Source organism: Uranotaenia lowii, chromosome 3 (genome assembly GCF_029784155.1).
Source record: "Uranotaenia lowii strain MFRU-FL chromosome 3, ASM2978415v1, whole genome shotgun sequence".
Classification (NCBI taxonomy): domain Eukaryota; kingdom Metazoa; phylum Arthropoda; class Insecta; order Diptera; family Culicidae; genus Uranotaenia; species Uranotaenia lowii.
In genome coordinates, this window is record NC_073693.1 from 105,830,977 (window position 1) to 105,852,076 (window position 21,100).

General features: G+C 37.5%; 2 protein-coding genes across 8 annotated transcripts in view; both read left to right on the top strand.

Annotated features, from left to right (window-relative positions):
* The window catches only part of LOC129754530 (neurocalcin homolog), a 424,186-nt gene that overhangs the window by 96,634 nt on the left and 306,452 nt on the right, over positions 1-21,100 (top strand). The window lies entirely within an intron of this gene.
* Positions 1-21,100, top strand: part of LOC129754532 (neuronal calcium sensor 2) — a 364,232-nt gene that overhangs the window by 86,693 nt on the left and 256,439 nt on the right. Inside the window, exon 1 of one of the 5 annotated variants that reach the window (XM_055750663.1) lies at positions 9,280-9,800. The exons of 1 other annotated variant lie outside the window; for it this stretch is intronic. The gene's annotated coding sequence lies outside the window, so the exon portion shown is untranslated. Of the gene's footprint in view, positions 1-9,279; positions 9,801-16,999; positions 17,175-21,100 lie in introns of those variants that run through there. 3 more of the 5 variants (XM_055750665.1, XM_055750666.1, XM_055750664.1) reach the window with 3 other exon arrangements.

Sequence of the window (21,100 nt, forward strand, 5' to 3'; positions counted from 1 at the left end):
AACAAATTATGTGAAAAAGACTTCCTGTGTTTAAAAGATATTAAATTGTAATTTTAAAACAATTTAATGATTATTCCTGCTTGTTTTGAAAGAATCTAATTGACTTAGATAATTTTTTGGCAATTTGATTTGAAATTCATCTAATAACGGCATCGATTCAAATACAAATTACCAAAAGCCTAAACATATTTCGATTTCCAATTCCAGACGCGTCAATCAAACAATTCACAATGACCCAGCGAGTGCTATCAATCAGTTTCTCATTATATGCACCACTCAACTAGTGTAGTGGCAGATTCTATCAGTATCATCGAGTGACTGAAAACTCCCCATATAACTCAACAAATTGCTGCCTCCTTTCCTCCCCCATCCAATGCCAGTGGTTTTCGAGGTATGGTCCATTCCATTCTATACGAATATATTGGGTTTGGTTTGTTCGCTAATTGGGAGATGATTTATTGGATTCGAAAGTTCCACCATTCGCAAAAACGGAACCATTCCCACGATTATTAGCGCTGCATCCCGTGCATTTTGACGGGATGACCAGACCATTGCCATTGCATATTGGACGTCAGTTTAGTTGGTGGTGTTTGGATGCAACAATACCGACCGCATTAGCATCATTTTGGCACCTTTGGAATGTTGACTCATTTTTGGGGAGTATCTGTTGTTCGGTTGATGAGCTTGCAAAGCTTTTGGCATTCATTGAGAGAACTAATGTGATTTCCTATTTGTTCTTGTTTATTTTCAGGTGAGTTGAGCCATCGTTTTGATTGGAATACTGTTGGTCATGAAATTAAGGATCCGGTCAATTTGTGATGGTAAGTTCTAATTTGAATTTTGTTTTTGAATAAGCGGGTAGGTACGATATATTTATGTGTAAATTGTGTCATTGTATAAAAGATTATGAAAAGAAATTAAAAATTATTTTTTAACCCAGTACACAGTGGGAAAATATTGATCTGAGATCTCAAAAATTATAAGCCGTGTTTTTGATAACCTAAAATAACACTTATCTCACGTGAAATTTTTTCAGAAATTCTGAGTGCATTATAATTTGACCTCAATTACAAACAATTGGCCCCCAAATCTTTTAAAAATAAAACCATTTACAGATTAAAAAATTTGAAAAAGGGATCATCTGTTTTTCACCCCTTAACTTAGGCTTGCCAGATTCTTTCAGAAAAAAGCGGGACATTTCATAACAAAAAAGGCGTGACATAGCCGAAAAAGCGGGACATTTAGGAAACTCCTAAAAAAAATTGATAGTATGTTAAACTTATACTTAAACACAGTACACCAATGTTTTTTTGTAACGCCGATTGATTTTGCTCAGTTTGTTAATGACTTCTGTTCACACGGTTTTTGCCATATACACGGTTATTTTCTACGGTTCTCGCAAATTAACACGTTATTTGAGAGAATTATTTCAAGTCTAACATGTAAACGGCGGATTTGATATCGCGTTAAAAACCTTTGTTTGAAAACAAATTTATACTAAATTTGTTTTGAAAATTCTAAAACTCAAGAAAACATCCATCATTTTATACTTTGGACAATTGAATCGGAAAAGGTGATGTATGATAAAAAGAACTTTGCTATGATTCTTTCGAAAATTAAGATCTATAATCATTTTAAGCAACTTAACCCTCATCCGCATTAGATTTCATTACCCTAATCAGCACTAGGAGTGTCAATTTGACACTCCAAGCTAAAATCGTCATAACTCTTTTTATATCTAACCGATTACAATGAAACTTATATCACTAGAAACCTTGTAATGTCAGTAAAATATGTTCAGTCAGTAAAATATGTTCATCTCCAACCAAGAAACGCACGACACGCATCATTATTTCGTCTGTCGGCTTCGCTCTCTGCCCGAATCACCACCCACCGTACCTACTCGGAGAGCAAACAAACACATTTTGCTGGACGCGCTGCTTGTGGTTCTAGAAATTCAGGAATGATTTTACGCTTATAATTTTCATATTTTTGTGAAATCTCACAGCATAAATTGTTGCACCTCACTAGAATGTAGATTAAATTCCCTTTTCAATGGATATAGTTTTGATTGCTTCAAACGGCGAGAAAGCACTGAAAATCCGGGTACAACCTGACGGAGGATCACAAAAACAGATGAAATTTCAATAAGTGAAAAAATCGCGCAAAGTAGTGAACTTTCAAAAATTCCAGTAATTTCAATTTTTGTTGCATCGAAAATCTAAAGACAGCAAAATGTTAGAATTTCAATAAAGTTTGTAGTCATATTTTTAGAACACTCTAACATCGCTCAAACAATATTTACTAGCAATCGAATGAAAAGTAGGTTTTTAGACCACTTTTTTGAACTTTTTGTGACCATTTCATTAAAAAAATTTAAAAAAATATTTCTTGTCTCCATGATGTAGGCATTAACTTCAGCTTTCATTTGCATAAGGCAAATATTTTTTTGGACGTGTAACATATGAACTACAGTAGTTTTCGTGAGGCATGTTTTTTCGGATTTTTTTTTCTTTCATGCTGAATAACGAGAAAACTTGTAACTTTAGCTGTATATAATGTTCTAAACATATTTTACTGACATTACAAGGTTTCTTTTGATATAAGTTTTATATAAAGTTCATAATAATTCAAACGACTTAAATAGATTTTACTTTTGTGGTGCCAAAATGACACCCAAAGTCGGAAAAGGGAGTTTTTTTTGTCCAGGCTTCCAGGGTTCGTCAAAAAAAAAGTAAAGATGCAATATTGAAGAACTTTTAAGACTCAAAGTTAACATTTAAATTTGATTGATTTTCTACTGTCCTTAAACATCAATTCATAAAAAAGATTTCAAGTGGTTATCCATCAAAATCGGTTGAGAATTGAAGAAGTTATGGTTACTTTACCTGCTTTTTTGGGATTTTGGGTCCAAATTTTCACACTGTGAACACCCAAAATTCAGCCTTTACTCCAATCATGTGTTTTCCATATTCAAAGATTATTGGCTTTAGATGTGATGCCAAGTGTGATGCTCACTTTATCTGTTAAGAATATATTTTGTGAAATTTTGTGAAGCAGAGATTGCGGGTTCAAGTCCTGTCGGTGAAACGTTGTATTTACGTCTTCTGTTCTTCCTTTTCTTTGATCCTTTTGTTTTACTAAAACAAAAATAGCATCACCTTAAAAATTTGATATGTTTTGTGAATATATTCCAAATAACCCATGCGATTAAAAGCAAGATAGAACCTTACGTATGCCACATTTCAAACACTGCATGTTAAATCTAAAATTTCCGAAACTTATATTCTGTTTGTCATTTCTTCAAGAATCTCTAATACATAGATGTTTGTCCTTTTCCAAGATAATTCAACACGTTCGTCGCAAATATGTTATGACTTCTCAAAGTTTGACGTTTTTTGCAATGGGTAACGTTTGGCGACGAAAGTGTTTAAATATTTAAAATCGAGACTTTTCCCTTTATTAAATATAAATGAAGGTTTGAACAATATTTTTAACGATTAATCAGTGTTTTCCTAAAGCAAAAACCAACAAAAATTTGCAACCTCGACCTATTAAAGATCCAATGTAGAACCTTCCTCTTGGAAACCTCGAACCAACCGCCATCGGCAACGGTATTCGGGAGCTATGAAATCATCATCTGATTTTGGCAGTACTTTTCGCAGAATCGTATCCTTGTAAAGCCTTCACAAACATTCGCCAGTTCAAGAGCCAATCTGAATTTGCTGTATGATTACGCGATGCTTTCCTAAAAAAGTAAAAAAAGAGGGGATCATAAATGAGAACCACAAAAAGGCAATAACATACACTGGCTGGCTGCTGGCTGACTGGCACCAAACAGCAGCAGCAGCATGAAATCATGAGTCAAAAGTTCATACAGTCGTTACGTGTGTACTCAGTCAGTACTCATACAGAATTGCGTTTGCAAACGCAAACGCAAGGACTAAATCATGGTTTTCGTAAAAGGTCACCAGGTCCCCAGTGATGTCATTTCTTTCTCCGGTTTTCCAAGAAAGGGGAGAAAAACCCCCTCAGGGATGGCAAAACAATATTGCTGTTTCCGAAAATTGGGTCCTTGGGTACCGAGGGAGGGTCGTTCATAATTCAGAACATCTCTATGAAACGGACGACAAAATGCTGGTTTAAAAAAAAAAAAACAAATAAAATTCTTCTGGGGGCCAGTGAATCTGTTCAATATGTCTCGGTTATTTTGCCATTTTTCGTGTGCTCAATTGAACTGTTTTGAATTTTTCCCAATCGCCATCGATGACATTCGACGAAGCTTATTATTGGGAGCAGCCACCTGTAATTTAAGCCAGTCGTGTACTGAAGGCTAATTCTTAACAGACTACCAAGTACCAAGTCCAATTTGCATTCACATCTGATGATCTGGAATCGCATTTGTTATGCAAATTGGGGGTGGCGCGACCACGTGTTCACGCCAATTGTTAACATTCGTGTGATCGACGAAATTGCGTTTACGGGTGGTGTTGCTGAAAGAGAGGGGCCGCCTTTTTCCCACGACTGTCAAATTAAACTCCCGTAATGATCGGATTCCGGAGATGAGCACAACAAACTACGAGAACTTGATTATGAGTAGTTATGAGCCTTTGTTAATCGATCAACATTAAGTGGCAATCGTTGTAATTCGTTACACAGTGTTAGTTGACAGATTTACAGCAGATGTCTGAAAAGTATGTAGTGTGTGTAATTTGTGCAAGTTTATTGAATACACTTTACTTAGTAAACAAAATTAGAAATCGCCTCAAAAGAAATGGATTGTACTTTTTTTTCGGCTGAATAGAATGCTTCGGATATTCTTGGAAGGATTGGGTTAGCTTTCAAGAGCTCTCTTTTTGTTAAAATGGGATGTTTTCTGATATAAATTAGGTAATAAATAAAAATCTTTAAATTTCGAAAACGTATAGGTGGCATGGTAAATTTTGTTCCCATATTATTGGACAACACAACTGCAACCATTTTTACAACTTCATTAAATTGACGATAAAGATTTTTCCAATACATCGTTTAACATAAAGTAAGGGTAGGTTAGTTTGGAAAACATGTTTTTAACAATTTTCACCAAGAACGGGGATGTTTCTGTAAACAAAGTCGATCAACATTGCATTTAAAAGCCATTTTAACCTGGACAGAACAACTGCAACTTATCAGTATTGTATGAAAAATTCATTATGGAACTCCGTTTTCGTTGTTAGTGAATGTTTTGTTTTTGATTAATTCTCGCTTTTGAGTTGTAAGCAATAAATAATGATCATTCAATACAAGCCTATTAAGGACGTTTCCGAAGTTTTTTCGGCCGAATTTTTCAAAAAGTGTAGTGTTAGCGCTATTTTGCAGTTATTTCACCATTAAACTGCCTTTCGAAGGTTCTTCCAAATGAGAGGTGTCACAAAAACGTATTCAGCTGTCAATTATCATTGATTTGGGGTATTTTCGAAAGGACAGTTCAATGCTTTTCTGGGGTAATTTTTCTGTATGAAAACCCACCGCAGAGGCCTATTTTCAATAAATGATGACTTTCAAACTACTTAGATACAGTTGATTTTATGGGTGTTGTTTTGCCCGAAACTGTTAGAAAATTATTTGATTTAAAGAATTGAACCAATATTGTAATGAGGAACACGATACCAGATGATCACATTGCCTTCCAAATAGTACTCTTTCCAATGTTACTTTGAAATAAATTCTAAGTCTCTTTATAAAAGAAAGCCAGAACATCAAATCAATTACTGTTTAAAACATCACTGAAAGATTAGAAAGTGTTTGAAATTTTGGTAGTCAAATATTATTCGAAGCGCACTAAATTGGACTGTGCACTCATGGCTGCGACCAGGGTTGCCAACATTTTTATTCAAAAATAAGGGAACTAGCGAAATAAAAATCAGGCAAAATCAGGCTACGATAAAGTAACGGAAATTTCGCTAAAAGTGATGACCTTTTTTTTGGTCACCGCTCCTCATTTTCTCTCTAATATGTGTTGTGAGCCTACTTGGTTAAATAACTCTAATGAATCAAAGCATCAAAGCAATCGAAAGATTTCCTTTAATTCCCTTTTCAAAATAAGAATTCAAGGGAATCTTTCGATTGCTTTGATTTAGCCATATTTCCTCTTTTTCACTTCGGCAATGGTACCTCATCCAGTTCCTTACTACCCATTTTTCATCACATTCGCAAAAATCAGGCAAAATCAGGCATATTTTCAAAAATTCAGGCAAATTCAATGGATTATCAGGTTGTCAGGCAGAGCCTCGAAATATCAGGCAATACCTGAAAAATCAGGGATATGCAAACTTGTACATTCGTGCGACCTGTCAAATCAGTGTAAAATCTGTCGGAGTTCTACACGCTAACCGCTTTTCAGTCAACCTTTGTACGGATAGCTGCGACTAAAAACATTGCACGAATTCCAATTTTCAATGAAAGAGATGATAATAAATTGGAACAAATTGCACAAAAGCTTGCGAGGACTTGGTAGGCTGTGCTCGAATGTGACAGGAGTATTTTTTTAATGCTTGAAAATTAAGCTTTTCCCAAATCCAATTTTGTTCGAAAATTGCTACAGAACCAAGTCCCGAAAACAGATGGAAGGAGTAACATCACGAAAATCCAAAGGGCAGCTAATACAGTTATAATCGAGAAATCTTGCCTTAAAAACTTATTCAAGAAGCTGGTGAGTCCGTTCCTTTTCTTAAACGCTGATGGAATATCGAGGTTAACTTCCCGTAAAGTGTGATACGGTCAAAATATGGACAAGGGAAAACGCGTGTAAATCGGTGAAATCGTTTATTTAAAAAATCAAAATAAATTTCTTTTTCAAGTTTAATTAGTATAAAATTCAGGAAAAATATTCAGTTAGGCTTCCGCTTTTCCAAATCCGAATTGCCGGGCCTTACGCTTAAACCCTGCCATCAGATTTTGTACAGCCACTTTGTCCACCTTCTTCGCCGCAGAAAGCCAGTTTGCCTTGAACTGCTGCTCGTCCTTAGCAGTTTTTTGATCTTCTTTAGGTTCCGCTTGACAATAGCCCAGTATTTCTTAATTGGGTGGAGCTCTGGGGTGTTGGGAGGGTTCTTGTCCTTGGGGGGAACCACCTGCACGTTGTTGGCGGCGTACCACTCCATGGCCTTTTTACCGTAATGGCAAGATGCCAAATCCGACCAAAACAGTACGGAACAATCGTGTTTCTTCAGGAAAGGCAGCAGACGTTTATTCAAACACTCTTTCACGTAAATTTCTAGGTTGACAGTCGTGGAAGCTATGAAAATGCTGCTTTTCAAGCCACAGGTAAAGATGGCTTGCCAACCCAGATATTTCTTCGCGAACTTTGACAGTTTCATGTGCTTGAAAATATCTGCTACCTTTCTCCTTCCTTTTGTCGTATAAAACTCCTGTCCCGAAAACTGTTTGTAGTCGGCTTTGACGTAGGTTTCGTCGTCCATTACCACGCAGTCAAACTTCGTCAGCATCGTCGTGTACAGCCTCCTGGATCGCGCTTCGGCCGTCGTATTTTGTTTATCATCGCGATTTGGAGTCACTACCTTCTTGTAAGTCGATAGTCCGGCTCGTTTTTAGGCTCGATGCACGGTTGTAGACGATACACCCAGCTTATTTGCGGCATCTCGGAGAGAGAGGTTAGGGTTTCGCTTGAAACTACCGGCAACTCTCTTTGTCGTCTCAGCGGCTTCCGGTTTTCGATTTCGCCCCGATCCAGACTTCCTGGCTGTCGACAAACGTTCCTCAAACACTTTAATTACATTTGTAACGGTTGATTTGGCAACTTTTAGCGATTTTGCCAGCTTTGCGTGCGAGTAGCTCGGATTTTAGCGATGCGCGAGCAAAATTTTGATACGCTGCTCTTCTTTCTTGGACGGCATTATGACAACTGAAGAGTGAATTCCAAAATCAAAATTGGAGCAATATTCTACACACACACACACACACCTTCAAAATGAAGGGTGTTCAGGGTTTTTTTAAATGCAAAATTAAAAGAAATACGTCAAGTTGATATTGACCAAATTTTGACCGTATCACCCTTTAGGAATTTATTTTAAGTATAAAATCAGTACAAATCAGTACAAGATTTGGAAATTGACCAAAACGGGCAATTTGATTTTCGGAGCAATATTAAAGCCATATACGGTTCGAAAGATCTTGACGTGACAAGACAATTTTTGTATGGGGTCAAGAAAATCTATCTTGGGAGAAAAAACAGTTATGGATTGAAGAATTTTTATCATTTAAAAAAAAAAAAAGAACGGCAAAAGTGTTCTGCTAACGTTTTTGTCACTATTTTCTTCGAAAAGTTACAACTTCTTCAATCCATAACTTTTTTCGGTTTGTCAATATTTTTCGAACCGTTTATTGCTCCCTGGTGTACATCCGAAAACCAAATTGCCCATTCTCTTTTGATAAGTAAATGAAGATTGAAAGTTATGAGAACTTGATCAAAGGTTTGTTACGAGAATGAAGTTATTCGAATGGTATTTTCATTGAAATTTCACCTGAACTGAGAATTCTAGGGCAAGCTTCCAGGTTTCATGTTTATGTAAAAATTGATGAAAAAAGAAATGTTAACTTTCGGAATGTGATTTAAACGAAAACTACAGATGAATCATTGATTGATCAACCAAGCACCTCCACCGAAAGATGACCGGAAACAACATAGCCACCAGGCTGGCTCCGGGTAGCTTTCACCGGTTGTTGTTTTTGACCCGGCATCATCGAAATCCGGCCGCGAGCTTTGAGCGAAATAAAAATGTCCCCTGAACAGCCGCAGGCCATATGTTGTGGGTGCTTAAACTTGGAAGATGAGGTAAGCTTTCGAAAAGGCCTTGTTTGGAAGGACGAAAATCGTGAGCGGCTTTTCTCCGGTTTCGTTTTCCGAGTTTTTTTTTACTCGCTGGAGCTTTCGTATGACATCATATCCTCTCATATGGAAGGATGTCCTGTTTTTCCAGTAACGCGCATTCGTTTCGGCGCATTGATTTCGCTCTCCGTTACACTAATACATCAAAATGAGAGCAATTTCCATCATCAGGTGCCACTGTGTCCTGATAGGGGTTTTTTCTATAAGAAAGAAAGCTTCCTCTTGTTCCAGCAACCCCCATTTGGAGTCAGTTTTCATCCCTTCGTGTCCGCGAACTCTCGGCTCAACTGTTCGGGTGCAATTGTGTGAGTACACGACGACGAATCCGTTGTTCCTTTCCAATCCGAAGTGAGTAGTCGCTGACAGGTAGCAGCAGGCAGGCTTTCAGCTAGAGCTATTCTCGGTCGATTCCCCGAACAGGTCGCGGCACTTTTTGGATAGCTGAAAATTTTTCGCCCCGGAATCTACACACATACCGTGTAATAGTGTAGTAGCAGCAGCAGCAGCAATTCAGCAGCTCCATTATCTCCGAAGCTAGTTAGTCAATCGCTTGGCGGATATCTCGTGAGTGTTTCGCGAACCAATTCCGGTCGATTTCGGGTTTGCGATTAGTGCGGGCTCGCTGATTTAGTCGATTATTTGAACCAGCAGGGTTTTTTTTTCGGTGTGCCTCTTCAGTCGAGGAGCAGCAGCAGCCTAGGCCTGAACCAGGCGGCAACGTACGGGCACCAATTTAGTAGGTAGTTCGTATTGCGTTGAACGTTCTTTGTGTGGTGAAAAGCCTCTCGTGTCGTGCCCCTCTCGCCGTCACTCGTCCCTCGTTCGTTCCTCTTCGTGTTGTAACGGGCTGAGTGAGACCTGCTGAGCTTAAAATCTCGAAAGCGCGGAGCAGAGGAAGCGAAAGTTTGACAAGGTTCGTTCTCCGATGGGGTTCAAGTATTCCGAGGGCCTTTTCGGGAGTTGGTATATTTGTTTTCCGTGTATCTGTGTGTATCTATGGGTTAGTGTGGGGCGCCAATTTCCTCGAACAGAGAGGAGGGAAGAACGGATCGTGAAACTGAGAGAAAGAGTGGGGACTCCCTGTCCCGAAAGTAAAAAAAACATCATCAGCTGAACTTGACTGTACAACAACGGGAAAAGTTTCCTAGAAATGAAAGGTGTTTTCATGTTCGCTCCCGAACCAATTTCCTCGCTCAGCATTGGGAGGGATTTTTCTCGCTCTCATTTCTTGGTTTACTTTCTATGTAACAGCAACACACGTTTTCTACTATCACACGCGGGGAATTTTCTCTTTGATCGATAGGTAATTTCGGGCCGGGGGATAGGAATAATAGACTTGTACCCGTTGAATTCAAAATAAGCTAGGAGCACACTTAAACTGTCTCGATCAGATTACCTATTGCTGGCTTAATCATCTCAGCTATGATATCATTCTGCGACGATCGTCGGGTGAAATGTTAATTTCGCCGTGGTTTCCATTTTGCTCGAGAATTGTAGAACTGATTCATTCTGATTATCATTAAAAACATATTGTTCGTTACAAGTTTGAAGCTAACTGAAGATATCAATCTACAAAATGTAGATAGATATCAGTCAGTCTACAAAATGTATATAGTCGGTTTTCGAAATTCGACATTCGGCAGCCAAATTAGTCATGACAAATTTCGAACAGCGATCATTTAACGAAATTTCAATTTAGATGCCAAATGACTTAAAAATGCATTTAACATCAAGATCTGGTGTTACCTCGAAAAAAAGGGCAAAAATCGACTTTTTAAGGCTTAGTCGATTTTCCAAAAAATTGATTTTTAGATTTTTTGGCTCAATTTGTATCACTCAAATTAATTGAAATAAAATTAATTTGTTTCTATCACAATATCGATTATTACAATCACAATTACAATTACAATTACAATTATCATAATTACAATTATCATAAATAGTGGTTGTTAATATGAACTACAGGCTTAACATGTTTTCTCCAATCGGTCTTGCTTATAGACAATTTGGTGGATTCATCTCCTTGGGTACGATCTGGACTTTGTTAGATTTTCACCAAGCCATCGTTTCTTTTGAGTAATGAAATGATGCCAAATTCGGCCAAAACAGTACTGGGTGATCATGCATCATGGGAAGCAGGCGACGTGTGTAATTTTTTCTGTAAACACTAACGGCTGGGAAAGTATGCCACACTCACATACATATGGCTTGCCAAACCAGTGCCTACTGCCTAGCTACCGAATTTGGTTGAAATTGATGTGTCTATCTCTTCAATACTTTGGCCATGTGAAATTGGCCACCTGGAAGCGTTTTTTAATCAAACTTGCAATAGGTTTCGTCGTCGATGATAAAGCACACCTATTTTCCACACAGCAGTTGATCATTAATTTACGAGCTCATGGTTTGACAGAAGCAGCTTTTTAACGCCGCTTCGGTTTCTTCTGCTTCTTTAGACCTAATCTTACCTTGGCACGGTGATCGGTGCTACGGAGGGATTCACTTTTGTGGCCACATTCCTAACCGAGACAGTTTTCTTACTGGCCTAAGTACGCATGACTTTTCGGTCCAAAGTTTTGTCCACCGGATCTGGTTTCCGCCCAGATTTTTTGTCCACGAAGCTGATATCCTCTCCATACTTCCTAATCGCCTTCCGGATCGTTCAAATGCAAATTTTAGCGCTTTTTCGGGGAAATGCTTCTAATTTCCACGAAAATAATGAAAATTGGAGCTCAGGATACATAGAGTTTTAAGTGGAACTGTAAGAAACAACACACAGCACAAAACAGCTGTTCAAGCTTCATCCGGAATGAGCAGGGTTGTATCAAAATCGTGTTTCGACATAATGGGACATTCAATATATCCATTGAGGTTTTAGATTGTAAAGTTATTTTTTCAGAGATTACTCGGCACATTTGGTTCCAGAACGAGAAATTTCTTCAGCTCCGTTGTTAAAAATTCCCTAAAGTTGGTTACATTCTTTGTAAAGGAAAAATCTTTTCACCATCCTTATACTATGTATACCTCAAAATTCCATCTTGGGGACTTTGTTGTTGTTGTTGACATCGTGTTGTTCATCAATCAAAATCATAAGGCATTGGGCCTAGAAATCCTAACTAAATTATTCTAAAAAGTTCCGATTTCAGTGAACGCAAATTTTCATTACTCAGGAGTTCAAGATATTAAACTTTAAAAACCTGCTCAATTGCTATGAGCAGGTTTCAAAAGTTAAAAATCTTGGACTCCTGAACGATGAAAATTTGCGATGGAATTGCTGGAATATATTCCCAGCAAGCTCCGAAGTCACCTCATATATTTTTGCATAGAAGAAAGGACGACACAATGGGAAATTTGGAACTGAAAATTCCAAATGATGACCTGAAATAATACGTAACTCAATTGAAAATTTCTCAGAAGTTGAAATATGACATCAATTACATTTTTTTGTGCTGTGAATGTTTAATGAAGATTTATGAAGTTTAACAGAAGTTATAAGCCTTTTAAATTAGGGCCTCTCTCATAACAACGGCTATTTTGATCAATTAATTTTTTGAAACACTCATTTTTTATGCAAAAGTGAATAACTCTTGCATACATTAGTCGATCGATCCAAAATTTTCAGTGTTGTGTAATGCTTTTTTAAACTTCAATTTTATGTTTATTTAGTTAAAATCGTTTCACGCATCTCACTTGAGGAATTACTCCATTCACTCTCATTTTATTAAATGACACCTCCTTCATAGGGTGAAACTTCAATGACTTAAATTCTCATGTTAATAAATAATGTAAGGAAAATAACTTATTTCTGGGCTATTAAGATCAAATGACACCTCACTGAGATGTCTCCAGCCTAATCTGAAGACAGATTTGATTTTCTGAGAAAACTAGACCTAATATAAATATTCCTTCAGGTCCATAAACTTACGGCTTCAAATGTTTTGGGAATTTGGAGTCAAATTTTCCCATTTTGCATTGCTTGGAAAGTGTACCGGGGGGATCACATCCTCCCCGAGCAAAAAAAAAGACCGTTAAAAGATGCAGAAAAACCTCGTACTTCTATAAAAATTTATAACTTTTCCTAGTCAGTAGCCAAAATTTTCCTTTTATTGGGAATTTTTACCAAACAGAAAAGATTATTTGAATTGCCGTTTAAAAAAGAAATTTAAATTGCAGTCAAATTTTCCATTGGGGTGATAAATTTTCCAACAGGCACTTCAAAAGCAATTGTTTATTGATCTGTAGGATCCTAAATAACTTCATAAAAACAAACTAAAGGGTGATACGGTCAGAATTTAGTCATGGGAAAACGCGTGTAAATCGGTGAAATCGATTATTTAAAAAATCAAATTAAATTTCTTTTTCAAGTTTAATTAGTATAAAATTCAGGAAAAATATTCAGTTAGGCTTCCGCTTTTCCAAATCCGAATTGCCGGGCCTTACGCTTAACCCCTGTCATCAGATTTTGTACAGCCACCTTGTCCACCTTCTTCGCCGCAGAAAGCCAGTTTGCCTTGAACTGCTGCTCGTTCTTAGCAGTTTTTTTTGGTCTTCTTTAGGTTCCGCTTGACAATAGCCCAGTATTTCTCAATTGGGCGGAGCTCTGGCGTGTTGGGAGGGTTCTTGTCCTTGGGAACCACCTGTACGTTGTTGGCGGCGTACCACTCCATGGCCTTTTTACCGTAATGGCAAGATGCCAAATCCGGCCAAAACAGTACGGAACAACCGTGTTTCTTCGGGAAAGGCAGCAGACGTTTATTCAAACACTCTTTCACGTAAATTTCTTGGTTGACAGTCCCGGAAGCTCCCCGGAAATGCTGCTTTTCAAGCCACAGGTAGAGATGGCTTGCCAAACCAGATATTTTTTCGCGAACTTTGACAGTTTTATGTGCTTGAAAATATCTGCTACCTTTCCCCTACCTTTTGCCGTATAAAACTCCTGTCCCGGAAGCTGCTTGTAGTCAGCTTTGACGTAGGTTTCGTCGTCCATTACCACGCAGTCAAACTTCGTCAGCATCGTCGTGTACAGTCTCCGGGATCGCGCTTTGGCCGTCGTATTTTGTTTATCATCGCGATTTGGAGTCACTACCTTCATGTAAGTCGATATTCCTGCTCGTTTTTTGTCTCGATGCACGGTTGTAGACGATGCACTCAGCTTATTTGCGGCATCTCGGAGAGAGAGGTTATGGTTTCGCTTGAAACTATCGGCAACTCTCTTTGTCGTCTCAGCGGCTTCCGGTTTTCGATTTCCCCCCGTTCCAACTTCCTGGCTGTCGACAAACGTTCCCCAAAAACTTCAATTACATTTGTAACGGTTGATTTGGCAACTTTTAGCGATTTTGCCAGCTTTGCGTGCGAGTAGCTCGGATTTTCGCGATGCGCGAGCAAAATTTTGATACGCTGCTCTTTTTCCTTGGACGGCATTTTGACAACTGAAGAGTGAATTCCAAAATCAAAATAGGAGCAACATTCTACACATACACACCTTCAAAATGAGGGGTGTTCAGGTTTTTTAAATGCAAAATTGAAAGAAATACGTCAAGTTGATATTGACCAAATTTTGACCGTATCACCCTTTAGTCAGGAGGTGGAGCGTAAATAGGATTAGCCAAAACCAAAGCAAACTTTAAACGTCAAGCCCTCCTAAAAAAATCGTCATCCACTGAAGAAACGTGAATGCAAGCGTGGTAAATCTTGCGATAATATGGACTCTTGGAGATGTGGAAATTATGAGCAAACTCTTCCCCTCCAATCCCTATCCTTTATTCCCATTTCCTCATTTCCTATCCTTTATATCCTTCCCCACCTATACTTTAAATGAGCCAATAAGGTTAGTTTTAAGATAGACCAAGAACCTGAGCACTCTTTCTCACACAATACCCACTGAATACAGCCTTAGTGATCGACAAATTTTTTTAGACTCTACGCTTTATTTTCGCAAAATAAAGAAAAAAAATGTGCACCTAAGACCCTATTTCTGCGCATTTTAAAAGATCGAAAACAATAACACCAATTTTGAAATCAACGAAAAATACGAAACTAATGTAGTTTAAACAATCTGCTTGTTCGATTGATGCCTTCAAAAAAAATTATCGTGAGAAAGAATACAATTTGCAGTTGTTGTTAGAAACGTTTCTGCTAACACTGCAAAAGCTCCTGCAATTTGTTTTGATTTGATCAGCTAAGCTGCCAAACTTCGAACGCGAAATGCATGTTTTATTGACGACATAGAGTCGTAAAAAACTAAGTTGTTATTATTGTGTTCTTTTGCTCTTGGTGAAAACTAGAACTTTATGTGTTTTGCTTCACTAGCTTCAACTATGCGTAGGCACTTATGTTTCAAAATAAAATGTTGCATTTTCTAAATAATAGAAGATACGCTTGATAAACATATCGATAAATAATTAGATCGTTTCGCCATTCTGGTTTGTTTGTTCACAAGCGCTCGCCTGTGTGCTTTTTTCGGCAGTTTTCGAAACAACAACTCTATTTTTCGGAATTTTCTATACCCAGCTTGCATCCACAAATAATGTTCCATAGTTCATTATGATGATTCCATTTGCCAAACTGGCACCCGGGTACCGATGTCAAACGGAAGTTTTCTCCCCCCGAAAACATATGTATCGGTGGCGCGAGAAAGCTTTCCCTCAAACTCTCGCCAGCTAGCCCAGCATAAATTTCCAACCAGCTGGGAGGAAAGAGCGGGAAATTCCAGGCTCTTCAAGGGTGATAAAGATTTCGCTCTTCCGCTCTCGATGAAGCATAAAGGAGAGTCAGGTACCTACTCGCTTTTAGCATCCGCTCTTATCGAGGAAGAAAAAAATTGATATGCATATCTCGTCGAACGCTCTCATGCGAACATTCGATCAATGGTTGGAAAATCGCTCAAGAAAAGCAATCAGGAATGGTTTCTAGTTAGAATGATGCTTCCTCCGAGTGCTGTGATACGCACGTGGTAAAAGTACCCATTGAACATATGTCGAAAATCAACACTAACTTGATACAAGAAGATATACCATGCCCCATCGGAGGCTACCGTTGCTATTCGTCACGTGGCTTATCGACGGTGATCGACATACTTGGTGATACATTTTGAACGTCGCTCCCTCAATCATTCCCGAACGTCTATCCTCGCATCATTGTTGATAATGCTCGTTATTGATAGACGATCATTAATGTTTCAAAAGGAAAAATCTGAATAAATACCAGGACTACATGTTCAAAAAAGCTGTAGCACATGCTGGACAGTTCATTGCGGTTACCTAGTCATGTTTTTGTCCTTCTAGGCAAAGCGAAAAATAAAAAATCATCTGATAGCCTACATAGATCGCTCAGAACGGATACATATCAGTTATGATCCTAAAGGTTGAACGTCGTCAAGGGAAAGAAATCAGCATAGAGACGTTCGTTGCTGATAGTCTGCGTCCTTTTTTACCTCATCATGTATCGCAAAAGTGTTTCAAATACGGAAGCGTCGTTGTCATGCATGATTGTTTGTATGATTTGGTTGAAGAAGGAAAATTTGACTGCTTTGATTTTTTGGCTCTGAATGTAGTCAAGCATGACTCGGTGAAAATGATTGATTTTGGGAAGACTACATTCGATCAGGTTGTACTATCACGTAAAATTTTTTCTTCACCCCCCAACGGAATGGCAGCAGCAATTAAAAATGGTAGAGGAGGGGGCAGGGTACCTTACTACTAAACTCTCACGCTCCAGCTTCTGCGTGACTTGTTTGCGTATATCGACATAGGCGTATGAATGTTTGTATCGTTTGATATTTGTATATGAGGGTTCTAAGCTACTATTTGCCGGAAGGTCTCCAAACAACAATGAGTGAGTCGTGTGAGGTTCGTCGATTTCTCAATTATTTCTCCCCGTCCATCGACGATGCCGAGCTGCGATATTGACTAAGGTTTCCGCCGAGCTGTCAGTGCTGAGGTTTGGGGTGGCTCCCAAAAAGCTTTGATCCCTGCCATCCGAACCCCCCAAGTAGTCTTCTCTCAAATCGGCTTCTCCAGCACACCACTCACAAACACAGCGAAACGCGGGCAGCAAAACTCCACGACCCGAGACCGGATTGGTTAAATTCTTTATTTTTAGTCTCTGAGTAGAATCCGTATCGTTCGAATCTACGCGTTCGGCGTTGTTGTTTCGTGAGTCGGTTGTTGCGTGCCCGCCTGTCTCGGGTTTGGAAGTTTTTTCCTTCTACTTTAGGCGTACGGCGTGTGGCGTAGCGCATTTGCTTGCTCCAAACTTCTGGAAGTTAGTCCCTAGAAGCGAAGAAAAAAGTGTAAGAATCAACCAACTGCTCGGAAAATCCTAACCATCAACCACCAACTAGTTTCGACAAGTTTTCAAGTGTTATCCTTCTTTCGTCGGGCGAGAGAAAAGTCCCCAACAAAAAATGTTCCCCCACCCCTGTCTTCTTTTCCAGGGGAAAAGTTTCTAAAGTTTTACGAGAAGTGTTGGATTGTTTCTGGGTCGTTAAAACCAAAAGAAAAATCCTTAGCGAAAGTTTCCTGATTGCAGTCGTGTGGTGCAGTCTATAAAGAGTGGAATTTGGCGAATTGTCGCACGTGTTTTTTTGGGAAAATCCTTAAAAAATCGGGTAGTGAGTGAGTGGGTTGCAATAGTAAGGAAAATCGTGTGCCGTGTTCAGGAAGGGTACAAAACGATCGAAAAAGTGAAAAATCCAACAAGAGCAACAACGCGAAAGCGTTTTCCTTCTCTTTCCTGGTTCTGGTGAGCGAGTAGGAGTTTTGAATCCTCATTGGAAAGGATTTCGGAGGAAAAAGGACGATGGCGGCGACGGAGGCGACAAGTGATTAACTGGTGGGATTGGTTCCTGTGGCAGGGAAATTTGTGTTTGTGGCAGCAGAATCAACGGCTTTTGGAAATAACCCCCGAACCAGCTCCAACTCTGGGTGGGTGGGACACAAGCAAGTGCGAATTTGATAGATTTCGGAACAGGGCGAATGTGCATTATGGTGGGCTTCCAGTGAGGGTATCTTTTATTAGAAGCAACAATTTGAGTGTATGCCGTTTGAATTTACAGAATGAGTTTTGATTTCACTATTTGGATCAATATGTGATCCCTTGATTAGGAATAAATACGAAATATCAAATTTCAGAATTCTGAAATCTGAATTTGAATTCTCATTTCCGAACTCTGAATCTAGAAATTTGGGTTCTGAATTTTCTGGTTCTGGATTTTGAAGTCCGGATTCTGTATCATTATTTCTAGATAGTAGAATCACGATTCAAGATTCTAGATTCAGGGTTCTGGATCCAGGATACTGGGATTTAGATTTTCAATTCTGAAATCTGAACTCTGAATGAAAAACTTTCAGATTTCAAAACTCAAAATTCTCAATTCAGGTTTCAGATTTGAGGGTTCTGAATGTGAGATTTTGAATTCAAGATTTCAGATACTGTATTCATGTTTCTGCTTTCAGAATACCAGATTCTGGACTCTGAATTCTTAGTCCTGAAGATCAAAATTCTTGATTTTGGACTCGAGAATCGAGAAGTCTTGTTTGAGTTTCAGAATTTCAAATCTGTAGGATCGATTCAGGTTTGTGGAATCTTCTTTCATAATTTATATTCAAAATATTGAATTCTGGATTCTGATCCGTGATTTTTTTTTATTATTGAAGTCAAAAACGACAATGAATGACACGATTTCAATCTAGTATTAATTATCAACTTGACGGAAACTGGATGGAAAAAGTTGTGTTAGTTTTTCTGTCGTATCTCTCTTTACGCAGGGAAACATCTACGAGTTTTGAAAAAGTTAAAACAAATTATAAAGCTTTGTTTTTTCATCAATGCATAACTTGATTGATTTGAAGCTTTTGACAGAATTACAAAATAAATTGAAAACTTTTCTCTCTGAAACTCCGAAAAAAAATTTAGTGGTCTAAGAAATAGTTACGATTTCATCTATTGAGTTAAAATCGATAATAAAGATTTTTTTCTTCAAAGTGTTGTATCTCTGGAACTAGAACATTAACGCTAAATTAAGGGTGCCAGAATTTTTCAGCACGTATCCGGGCCAGACAAATCCCGGCTATTTTATTTTAAAAATTGGCAAAATCCGCGCATTTGATTTCAAAATTGTCGACCAAAATCCGGGCAATATTCGGTCAAATTTGGTCAAAGAGTAAAATAACTCTTCAAAAATCAAGTAAAAAACTAAAAATATTTTTTCCATAAAAAACTATCGGCAGATTTCGAATTGTTTTTAGGCTTTAAAAAACCTTTCATGATTATTTGTATAAAACTTGCTCAAAAAATTGCGTTCTAGGCGCATGAATAAAATAATTCTACAACACAATTTGTTTTTTTTTTAGTTTGAAAATGGAATGAGAATTAACCTGGGCAAAATCCGGGCTTTTCCAATAAAATTCGGGCAACTAGACCAGACTGGACCCGAATTTTCTATTAAATATCAGGGCAAACTCGGCTAAAACCGGGTAATCTGACAACCTTACGCTAAATCTACATCATAATTTGAATGACATTATGATTAGTACATTGGTGTTTCTTAATTCAATCAATCACACCCTATCCGGGATAAGTTATCCTAAATTAATAAGTTTCGATGTTTGAAACGTCATATCACCAAAAATTGAAGCGATAAGAAAAATCTTATGATTTTTTCTCAAAAAAAAAAATTTTATAACATAGGTTTCAGAGACATTTTAATCAACATAATCCAAATCAAAATGTTTGTTGGTTTATCTAAGTTGATGAACGAAATTTATGAACTTTAAAAAAATTATAAACTTGGCTACAACAAATTTTTAATCGTTCTTTTGTCACGTGGAGTTGGAACATCACGGGGGATAATAAAATATAATATGAAAAATAAATAAATTATAATAAATTGCACGAGAGCTTGTATGCAACAAAATTTCATGCTGTTTCATTCCACAAAACCAGATTTTTATTCGATAAATTCAATAAAATCAAGTATAACTAACTCTTATCTTTCACAATTTGTTTTTTTGTATTCTCTCGAATATTTGAATTTTATTCTAAATTTACATACGCCTTATTTTAGTTTTTAAAACAGTAAGAATATATTTTTCCAATTTTTTTTTTGCTGCTTGAAATTAGAATAATTGAGCCAAATTAATTTAAAATAAAACTGGGAAATCAAACAAGCTTAGATAACAAGTACATACATATTTACGAAGTGGATGTACCCAAAACAGGGAACAAGATTCCCAGATTGAAGTTTTCAATGCAACCGGGATCTAGTGGTCTGTAGAAAATATACGAAAACTAAAGTTTTAAATTCTAAAAATGTAGAAAAGTGTTTGCAAAAGCCCTCCTCCCTTCGATTTTTCGAATTCAACGAATATTCAAATAAATGAAAGAGCGAAAAATAAGTTGTAGAAGATAGAAATTGTATGTTCTTTTGTATTCGGGATTTTTTTCCCAAATTTCTGGTCTAAAATAACTCGATTTTTCAATTTTTTGCAATGTAGATTGTATGCAAGTTTGCGGCATACAAGCTTTTGCTCAATTTGATCCAATTTATTGAAAATTTTTGATTACTTTTTATTCTTCCCTCTCGTGATGTTTCCACTGAAAATCATTTGTCATATTTGTTATACATCATATTTGTGGCAGCGCTGATGTAATTACACTACTAGAATTTGAATTGAATTTCAGTATTAAAAAAAATGCAAATGGACAAGTTCGAAAACAGCTACATAGGTGCCTTTGAAAATTTGTAAAAAATTCTCTGTTTCGAATATTCAAAATCTAAAGATACAAAAATGTGCCAAATAACGTCAACTTTCCAATCCTCTTTTCAAAATTTATCTGTTATGACTAAAACTATTTTGCCGGTTCATTGATTGGAAGGTAATGTTTTAACACCACTTTTTTACATTTTTTATGGTCATGATCTTGAAATTTTTTTCAAAAAAATGCAACGTATAGCTCCTAAAATTCGGAAAATTTCCATGCAAATTAGAACAAGACCCAACAATTATTCATCATTTATACCTACATCAGCATTTTTAGAATCGTATTTTAGGCTTTGAAAAAATCTTTCATGTTTATTTTGATGGAGCTTGATCGAAAATTTCGTTTTTGAACGCAAGAGTTCAAAATTAATTTCAGTTTTTTCGTTAGTTTTGGAAAATGATGTGAAAAAATCCAAGATTTTTTCATCGAAACCTATCCAACAGAGCCGGCCTG